Below are 10,668 nucleotides of genomic sequence, written 5' to 3'. Positions count from 1 at the left end.
AACTAGCAATCCTCAACAACCTTTTAATTTTTACAACAGAAGCCAAAGGTCTGTTTCAGGAAATCACATCCCCAGCAATCGGCGGTTGTTAATTAATTTGTAAAAGAGTTCATACATTGCTAGTTGGCAGTGTTGTGCATATATTGTACATGAATTATTGCCAGCTAGTGAGTGTCAAAATGAACTTGCGCTTTAAAATTAGCTTCCGCTAGTTTTTCTATGGCATGAGGGCTTTTGAAGTTGCCAACCTCAATATTTTCATAAGCGCTTTAGAAATTGCGGAGCTAATTTTTGGATTAGCGGTGCCCACCACTGATCAGCTGTTCATGCTGTTCGTACCAGCTTTGGCTCGGCTACAGCTGGGCCCTCCCCCACTGTCAGCGTCTTCTCAGTTATTCCCGTAACGTGAAGAGAATCACATTTCTTTTTCTATGTCTCCAGACAGCAGTAACRTCACAAATACTAGATGATAACAGAATAATCACAACCTTCCCGATAGTAGGCATCCTGGGAGGTGTAGTCCCAGCGACTTTGCAACTTCTACTTCCTGTCACAGGCGTGCGTCTGATGTCATGACACTTTGCGTAGCCTGTCTGATTCGGTTGAATTAAAAGAAAAATTCCTGTATCCGCACCATGATCCGGAACATCACCAGAATTTAGTGGTGTGTTCCTTGTGCCAATACCCATATGTGGTAAAAATGTCATGACAATCTGTCAAGTTTTTGCGTCATTTTGTTCACAGACAGACAGAACGACAGACAGACATATGCGACCGAAAACATTTCCTCCCCCCCTTGGTGGAGGTAACAACCAGACCTTTGACATGGCTCTCTACTTCAGTTATTCCTGACTGTGCAGCATCACTATCACAGTCATGATCAAACAGATGCCGCTTCACCAACCATTTCCCCTCCAGAAACAGAAACACAAAGCTAAAAAGTGGGAAATCAATATCAGACATAATATCGGCGAAATTTTACTTATCGGACTGATATTCTGAAAAATGACCAACATCGTCCCATATGTTAGTGCCAACATATCGTACATCCCTACTCTGAGTGAACTATGCTTTGAGTGTACATTTTTCTAGGGGTTAATGCCAGATATTTTTATTTTTATTCCAAGTGTTTGGTGTCCCGGTGAAACATAAAGTAAATTCCTATGTACAAATGTTTCATTCTGGTGCTTTTTTTGGACTACATCCAAAATTTGTGTTTTTTTCCCCCGGTTTCTTTCAGAACGCAACCAGCGGATTTTGTGAGTCTACTGTACACTCAGAAAAATTGCACATGGCTGCTTGTTTCAGTCACAGGTTTGCTCAATCAAAAAGTCATAATAAAAAAATCTGTTTAGTTCCCAAAGACCCAAACTAATTCAACACAAAGCTTTCAATAAAGGGATTGTTTTAGCACAACTTGTTTTCCTGTAGAGTCGACTCGTTTTATCTTGTGTTCATCTCTAWATGTTTACAACAGTAAGTCTTTTCATAACACTGTTTCCCACTGTAACACCAACATAGTATTACTTTCATGCACTTCCATGGATCATGCTTTTCCCAGATTGAGATTATGTTTTAAGTTTTTAGTTTTTTAAGAAAGTTAAAGTGGGGAGTTTCAGTAGCCATGAGATGAATGTTTGTACTGTAAACTGCTGTTGGAAAAGCAAATGTCCAATCAATAGATTTGCTTCATTTTATTCTGGGCCATTTATTTACCATCTAACCTGAGTTATTGCTACTAACCCCACAGCTGTTATATTTCGGTAAAGGCTTAAGTTATTTGAAGAGGGCTGGTGTTTTCTCGTTACGCCACTTTTAAAGCTCACCGTTGGACTGATCCCTGCATTAACAAACTGACAGGTTTTTCTTTGTGAGCACAAGTTTTGCGATGTACGGACCTAGTCAATAAAAAGGAAAACTAAAGTTTCTCGTGTGTTTTCTTGGTCCACAGATCAATCACTGACCTGATGAAGAGCAGTGTCTGACCATAACGCCTCTGTTGAGCCCCAAAACAGCTTTTCCCGTTTTCTATTTCTTTTACTGTCAGTTGAACCTGGACATGTTTGGCATCTTTAGAAAGCTAAGAATCTTGGCTAAAAGCGCATTGAAACAATTTTTACATTCACCAAGCACAGTTCAAATGACAGGCAGTTGAATCAGAAAGTAAACAAACTGTACAAAATGTATTTGTACAATTGGAATGTGGATTTGATGACTTTAAAGGAGATATATGCTTTTAAATCCCTTTTTACATTTAAATCCTTCAGTTGGGTTCTACGTAAAGTTGAACTGCAACACTTTGGTCTGAATTCCTCCTTATTGTAACTCCACAAGCCCCTCTTCCACAGTTTTCCTCAGGTGTGTCTCAGATCAACTCATTTTGATGCTGTTTATTTAAATCCAAACCATTTCTCACACCCACCAGACTCCTGACCGGTCCATTCAAATTTAATAGAGGTTTGCAGCAATGCAGAAGAGCAGAAACATTTTCTTTATAAATTAATTCAAAGATGTCAACAACAGAAGACGTGTCCATCCAGCCTTACATGTTGGAGCCAGAGTCTGACCCAGAATCAGAGGAGAATGAAGTCCAGATCTTATTTGGCAGTTCAGCCATTGGCTTTAAGATTAAAGAACTGCATTATTTGTCAAAAACCTGTTTTATGTTTTCAAAAAGAAATGTGATCATTAAATAAAAAATCTTAAAAAAAAAACTACTGTAAAACTTAGTTATGTCGGGGTTGGATAAGGTCAAGTCAATAATCACGGGACAAATTCATGATGTTTTTATCGTAATAAAATGTTCAGCAAACGATTTATGGGAAAACCAAACTGTTTCGTCTGGAGCACCTGAACACTTAGATRCAAAAATAAACGTCGTCACCAAAAAATAAAAATAAAAAAAAGTCCCACACWCCAATATTTGGGTGGACCGTCTTTAGCTTTGATTACGGCACACATTCACTGTGGCATTATTTTGATCAAGTTCTGTCATAAGATTTATTTCCATCCAGTGTTGCATTAATGTTTCACCAAGATCCACCATTGATGATGGTAGAGTCTGACCTTCTCCAGCACATCCCAAAGATTCTCCATGGACTCTGTGGAGCCAATCCATGTGTGAAAATGATGTCTCATGCTCCCTGAACTAATCTTTCACAATAAGAGCCTGATGAATCCTGGCATTGTCATTTTGGAATATGGCCATGTCATCAGGGAAGAAACAATCCATTGATAGACTAACCTGGTCATTCAGTATATTCAGGTCAGCTGACCTCATTCTTTGAGCACAAACTGTTGCTGAACCTGGACCTGACCAMCTGCAGCAGCCCCACATCATAGCACTGCCTGATGGGAGCATCTTTGAAGATGATAGGTCCACTATCCTTTCAGATTTAATAATGTGTYRAACAGTTCTTAACMCARTGTTAGTAGTCTCTACAATCTCCTTAGATGTTTTCTCTGCTTGATGCCAATGATCTGACCCTTCTCAAACAGACTGACATTTTTTCCATGTCTTTCCACGTGGTTGTTTAAGAAATGAGAAGCAACTCACTGCACCAGTTGGGGTTAAATAACTTGTTGCCAGCTGAAAGAGAATCACYCATGCAGTAATTATTCAATAGGAGRCTCRTACCTGTTTGCTTAGTTAAATCCAGGTAGTGACTTTTTTATTGGCTAAGTAGTGTTGATAGATAGATTAGGTAATTTTTTTGAATGGGTTAAATTTTGAAATTTCATCTTGTCTAGAATAAGTCTTTAGAATATGTTGATATTCATTTGTTTTCAAAGAGAACAACCCTTAACAATTAAAACCTGCAGACATCACAAAGAACTTTCATTTGAATGGTAGAAGAATTTTGTGAAGTTTAGTTTTTAAACATTAAAATGTATTTTCTAATGTATTTGTTGATTAAAAATGTTCACCAAACAGTCAATAAAACGCCTACATTTGTGCTTTTGACTTTTTTATAGGAGCAAATACTGTACTTTTAAAGGTAAACTAACACTTGTTTTCCGACCCAATTGTTCAATTATAGTTCTTGATCATTATCTGTAGACGTCCCACAGAAAATGTACCTTTCATCACACACTGAATGCCACAGCAGCAAGGGAAACCATTTGAAAGCCATCCATCCCYCAATTTGGAAATCAAGAGGAGCTCCTATTCATTAGCTTAATTACCYAATTAACAGAGAGCTAATTACTTTGTTGTGTGCACACAAACGGGTTGAGTGGCTGTTACATAACAGATAGGGGTCCTCAATTAATTTGTGACCACAATTTATCAGGTCAGAGCCAAAACCCACACAACATATCAGGACAACAATAAAGCAGAGAGGTGAGATGAAGAGAGGACTMATTTCACCTCACTTTACTTTATGTTAGCTCTCATTAAAAAGARCATCAAATGAGTTTTTGATAGACTGATTGTTCTCTCTGCAGTCCTAGTCCTTACATTGTGATTTATTCTCCCTTTATTGTGTATCYGATCTCAGCAGCTGAAGGTTTGGTTCATTCTTCACGTGAATTCTGCATCATACACTAAAAACGAGACCAAATTTGCATTTTTACTTTTTGTTACAAAGACAGACCAAATCAGCATCAAAATGTCAACAAAGAAACAGTCCAACAAGAAATCCAACAGTCAGGATTATTCCGTTCTAAACACTACTGACAACAAGTGTCAACTATTTGTAACTTTTCAACAGGTGCTTTGAAGCCCAGTCTTAAAGATATATGTGTCTGTTTCTAGAACGYGAACCGAGAGCTGGGACCAGAATAAGCAGACTTTTAATTTTACATTTGAAAATTTGAAACTTAATGTAAACATCTGGTCTGAGAATGCTGGGACGTGCTGAACTTAAAGTCCAAACTATTGGACTTCTGAAGTTTTGTCGTGGGAGACCTATTATGGTGGTTTCTTGGGACCAGGCAAAGACCTTTGAAATGAATTTTGGATCAGACAAACCTGGTCCAGTTTTACCAGAGCCTAATTTCAACACTCTTCTGTGACAATAAAGTCAGTCTTAGAAGTGCTTTTATGAATGTACAGATGGATGAATGAATTGATTGCTTGAATGAACTTTTTCGTCTTGATCCTTTTTCTTCAAGGGTTTCCACATTTATCCTCTGTTCTCACACCAACTGCAGCTTTCCTCTCTAACGAGTCCGACATCCATACACAGCTCCTCTTTGGCCTTCATCTTTGTCTTTTTTCTGCCAGCTGTATCTCCAACATCCTTCTACCAACGTACCCACTCTCCCTCGCCTGGACACGTCCAAACCATCTCATTCTGGCCTCTTTCACTTTATCTCCCAGTTGTTCAACCTGTGCTGTACTTCTGACCATCTCATTCCTAATCTTATCCATCCTTCAAAAGAGAACCTCAACATCTTCAGCTCTGCCACTTCCAGTTGTCTTATTTCTTCTTGTCGCTGTCTCCAAACCAAACAACAAAGCTGATCTAACTTTTCTCTTGTAAATGTTTCCTTTGACCTTTGCTGCCACCCTTTTGTCACAAATCACTCCTGAAACTTTTCTCCATTCCCTCCATCCTGCCTCACACTCCCTGTTTTCCTGGACAGTCTAAGTACTCGAGGTCCTGCACTTTGGGGACCTATGACAGCTTGTTCCACCTGCCTCCTGACTTTCATTACTTTTCTTTCAAGTGAATACCTCCATCTCTCCAAGTTCCCTTCCACCTGTTCCCTGTTCTCATCACTGATCACAAAATCATCTGCAAACATCGTAGTCCATTGACTGAACTGATGAACTGTCTTCTATGTCCTTACATGTTTGAAATCTAAAACAGAAAGTACTTTTGAGAGTCACTGAGGCTAGAACTCAGGTCCAGGTGTCAATAAAATACAGCAAAGTAGATACAGCGGGTAAAATAAGTATTGAACACGTCACCATTTTTCTCAGTAAATATATTACTAGAGGTGCTAATGACATGAMATTTTCACCAGATGTTGGTAACAACCCAAGTGATCCATACATACAAAGAAATCAAACCATAAATGTCCAGAAATGAAGTTATTTGTAATAATGTGGAATGGCACAGGGAAAAAGTATTGAACACATGAAGAAAGGGAGGTGTAAAAAGGCATGGAAAGCCAAGACACCAGCTGAACTCTCTCAGTAATTAGAAAGTAAGCCTGCCCCTTGTCAGTGCAAGTTAATATCAGCTGGTTCAGTCCCAAATGATGGCCAGGTATCACACAAGAACCATCTGATGATGGGTAAAAGTAAAGAGCTCTCTCAAGACCTTCACAACCTTATTGTTGCAAAGCATCGGTTACAGAAGAATGTCTAAACTTCTGAAGGWTCCAGTGAGCACTGTTGGGGCCATAATTCAGAAGTGGAAAAAACATYATTTCACCATAAACCGACCACGACCAGGTGCTCCTCGCAAGATTTCTGACAGAGGAGTGAAAAKAATTATCAGAAGAGTTGTCCAAGAGCCAAGGACCACTTGTGGAGAGCTTCAGAAAGACCTGGAATTAGCAGGTATGATTGTTTCAAAGAAAACAATAAGTAATGTACTGAACCACCATGGCCTGTATGCACGCTCACCACGCAAGACTCCACTGCTGAAGAAACAGCATGTTGAAGCTCCTTTAAAGTTTGCTGCACAACATTTAAACAAGCCTGTGYAATACTGGGAGAATATAGTCTGGTCAGATGAGACCAACATTGAACTGTTTGGATGCCAGAATACACATCATGTTTGGAGGTCAAATGGCACTGCACATCAGCCCAAAAACACCATACCAACAGTGAAGTTTGGAGGTGGGAACATCATGGTGTGGGGCTGTTTTTCAGCATATGGTACTGGCAAACTTCAAATAATTGAAGGAAGGATGAGTGGAAAAATGTACAGAGATATTCTTGATAAAAATCTGCTTCCATCTACCAGGATGATGAAGATGAAACGTGGCTGGACATTTCAGCAAGACAATGAGCCCAAACACAAAGCCAAGGAAACTCTCAGTTGGTTTCAGAGAAAGAAACTAAAGCTGCTGGAATGGCCCAGCCAATCACCTGACCTGAATCCAACAGAAAATCTATGGAAAGAACTAAAGATCAGAGTTCATAGAAGAGGTCCACGAAACCTTCAAGATTTGAAGACTGTTTGTGTGGAAGAATGGGCCAAAATCACACCTGAGCAATGCATGCCACTAGTTTCTCCATACAGGAGGCGTCTTGAAGCTGTCATTGACAACAAAGGCTTTTGTACAAAGTATTAGATAAATTTCAGTAAGTGTGTTCAATACTTTTTCCCTGTGCCATTCCACATTATTACAAATAACTTCATTTCTGGACATTTATGGTTTGATTTCTTTGTATGTATGGATCACTTGGGTTGTTACCAACATCTGGTGAAAATTTCATGTCATTAGCACCTCTAGTAATATATTTACTGAGAAAAATGGTGACGTGTTCAATACTTATTTTACCCGCTGTACATAGGCCAAGTTTGTTTACATTCATACTCACTATAAAATGTACAGCATATGTTACATATCATCTTTACACAGTCTAAGAACGGTTCTCTATGTACAATTGCAAAAAAATTTAGGGATTTYATCCAACTTCATTGGAACTGAAGTTGTAGGTTTTTAATCCTTGATTCAAAAGAATTCCACATTCTGACAGTTTTCTGGAAATTTATTCCAGATTAGTGGAGCATAAAAACTGAATACTGCCTCTCAGTGTTTGGTTTATACGAGTGTGAAGTCAAAATATTTACCTCCTAAACAAATACTAATCTTAGCAGTACTTTCATTTCCTGCAGTTAAGGGCTAATGTGTTTCCCTGATATGCTGTATAAAGAGGAACACAAGGACTGGTAAAGCTGTCTTTTCCTGTTTACTTTAGTTGCTATAAAGTCAGAGACACACTTGCAGGTTTATTGTCACGGTTGGCGCACTGCTGGTGTCAGGTTCACTGCAACAGAGATCTAGTTGTTACATAACACAAGCCTTTGATAGCAGAAAAAAAATATGGATTTCTATAAAAAACAGTGCTGAGTGATCAAACAGGTTGAGGAGCAGAAATGGACACAAACTCAAAAGTCATGAGTCTCCCAGCAGAACTTTTAATGGTCCTAACAGATGACTGTTATTGTGTGTGTTGACAGTCATTAGACACAGAAACACATAGAGTATGGTGAAGATTATCTGTTCTCAAAATAAATTTCCATTTGTAAATAAAGGCCGAACTTTCCTGCTGATGTTTTTACACCAAAAGCATCTTTGTTGGGAAGCGACAGAGTAAGTTTTGGTCACACTTTAAAATCGTGCAATCTGTTTCKCAGCTATGATCATATCACATTTTTTTTTGCTCAATGCAAAACTGACTGAGTTATAGCATCTTTATGGTGGATAGTTTTGATCAGCTGTGGCTGCCATCTTGAATTGGCTTGGCTCCAAATGATTGTCAGTTGTAGATGCACATCCAAAGATTAGTTTCTGAAAATTTATTTAGAATATGTCCAGATGTTTAAGAGATATTTTGCTAACAGACAAGCAGGAATCTTTTGATGGTTTGTGTTAATGTTTAAAGCTAAAAGTCTTGCGTAAGGAGTAGCCCTTAAAGTATGTGTTGTGGATGACTCTCAGCTACAATCTGAACAAATTTTAGATCAATATCTTTAAAACTGACTGAATTATAGCCATTTTGGTGTTTTCTATGATCAGTTAGCTGTGGTGGCCAAATTGAATGCGGCGGATTCCAAAAGGTAATCATTTGTAGATGTAAAACCAGTGATTACTTCTTGAGAGAATCATTAACACAGGACCAGTGGTTCAGCATATATTTTGCTAACAGGCACAGAGCGCATAGAGCCACCACTGAAGCAGCTTGTTGTTGTTGTTAATGGCCAGCAGGTGGCGCTCTGTCCTAACAAACAGCTGTGAGGGCTGACCCACAGCTGTGCTCACACAGAAGCAGCCACGATAAACTTCATGTCATTCAGAAAGAAAAGAGCAGCGTTTCTTCAGCACTGATCAGACACATCAAGTCATGTCAGCTGAGCTATTGAATCAACCCTTTTTCTTTTCTGTAGGACAAAAAAATACATAAAAACAATATTTTCACACATCCCTATTGAAATTTTTAAATTAAAAAAATATGCTAAAATACGCAATCAAACAGAAAAGTGCACTCTGGTTATTTGTTGCATCAAAACACAGTTTAATTAAGGATATCAAACTAAAGCATCTTCAAGATTTTAAGTTTTTTTATTTTACATTTTGAGAGTGTGGTTCTGGAAGAGTTAATACCAGTGAGGAGAAAAAAAGGGAAAGAAAAAGGCTTTTATTTAAAAAAAAATAGTTTCTCCTTAAGCTGTAATTAGTCAGCATGAGTTTTATCTTTCCTGACAGCCCCCCTCTCTGCTGTCACTCTTAAAACTAAAGCAGATCATTACATCTCCCCACAGAAGAGACCCACTGAGTAACACTGAACTTGTGATTATAATAAGTTTTATGAGGACCAGCTTTGCGGGGAACCTTGTTTACTCAGCGCAGGTGGATATGACGTCACGGACTTGGAACATCAAAACAAAAACACGCAAATCCGCGTTTCTTCTTTTTTTTCCTTCTCCTGTCTTCCTCCTCTTCTTCTTCTGTTTCTCCCCTCGGCGCGTTAAAATCTAATAACAACAATAAGACAGGAGCTCGCGCCTTCCCCGACGAGGCGGACAGGCAGGCGGCGAGAGCGAAACTCCACGGTGTGCACGGTCTCGACGCCCTCGGTAAGACCATCTTTTTCTCCTTGCAGATAAGTTTAGTTAGACCCCCACCCCTCCTCCCGTCCACCTTCGCCGAGGCGAGCGGAGTAATATTTGTTGGTGTTTACCGTGTGATTTGTTGCCGCWCGCGTTCTCTGCACGCAAAGCTCGCGCTCGCAGGTTCATTTATATCTCCCTCCGCGTGCGCTTGTTCGCTGCTGCAAAGCGGTTTGTTTTATCATGACTCTCTGGGGTAAGTTTTGGTTGTTATAATAATAATATTGAGTTTTTTGTATCTCGAACACTCGCTCGGAGTTTTGACTCCGGCTCCTCTGAAACTGTCAGACTCGACGGACAAACGGATTTCATCACGTAAAGTAGTTTTTAGCTCCGGTTAACTTCGCTGTAAAGACCCGAGCGACAACACAAACCTGCATAAACTACTTTTTATTTATTTTCTAAAAGTTTCTAACTTAGTTGAAGCTCCTCATGATGAGAGCCTAGTGGCAATAACCCTTTGAGGCAAAGGAAAAAATAAGTAACTATTTAGTTATAAATCTGCGAACTGCTGAAAGCAGAAAAGCACTTGTAAAGTAATTATTACATATTAGGAAACCGTTAGAGCCAAGATGGTGAAAGTATTGAGGTGGACAGTAAAGGGGAAGCTTGCGTGCTGTGATTTGTTTAAAAGCAGTGAGGAAGAAGTTTGTCTCCCCACGTGTTACATGTCCTCTACAATCAGAAAAGACAGGAAAACATCAGAAGTGTCTTCAAAAAACATTTAGACTAGTTTTAATGCAGCTTTTTAGGAATACAACTCACCTTAGACTACTTTTATTAGAGCTGTCCTAAAAATATCTATCCCCACCTTTAATAATATAACTGTCCTGGGAAAACACACACACACACACACACACACACACACACA

At 39.1% G+C, this 10,668-nt stretch overlaps 1 protein-coding gene across 5 annotated transcripts in view; it reads left to right on the top strand.

Moving 5' to 3' along the window:
* Nucleotides 1-9,294: 9,294 nt before the first annotated feature.
* The window catches only part of foxp1b (forkhead box P1b), a 230,273-nt gene continuing 228,899 nt past the window's right edge, over nt 9,295-10,668 (top strand). For 2 of the 5 annotated variants that reach the window (XM_014009467.1, XM_014009470.1), the window contains exon 1: nt 9,463-9,764. The gene's annotated coding sequence lies outside the window, so the exon portion shown is untranslated. Of the gene's footprint in view, nt 9,765-9,878; nt 9,994-10,668 lie in introns of those variants that run through there. The other 3 variants (XM_014009471.1, XM_014009469.1, XM_014009468.1) reach the window with 3 other exon arrangements.

This window comes from Austrofundulus limnaeus, unplaced genomic scaffold (genome assembly GCF_001266775.1).
Source record: "Austrofundulus limnaeus strain Quisiro unplaced genomic scaffold, Austrofundulus_limnaeus-1.0 Scaffold58, whole genome shotgun sequence".
Taxonomy (NCBI): Eukaryota; Metazoa; Chordata; class Actinopteri; order Cyprinodontiformes; family Rivulidae; genus Austrofundulus; species Austrofundulus limnaeus.
This window is presented reverse-complemented; position numbering and strand designations above follow the sequence as displayed.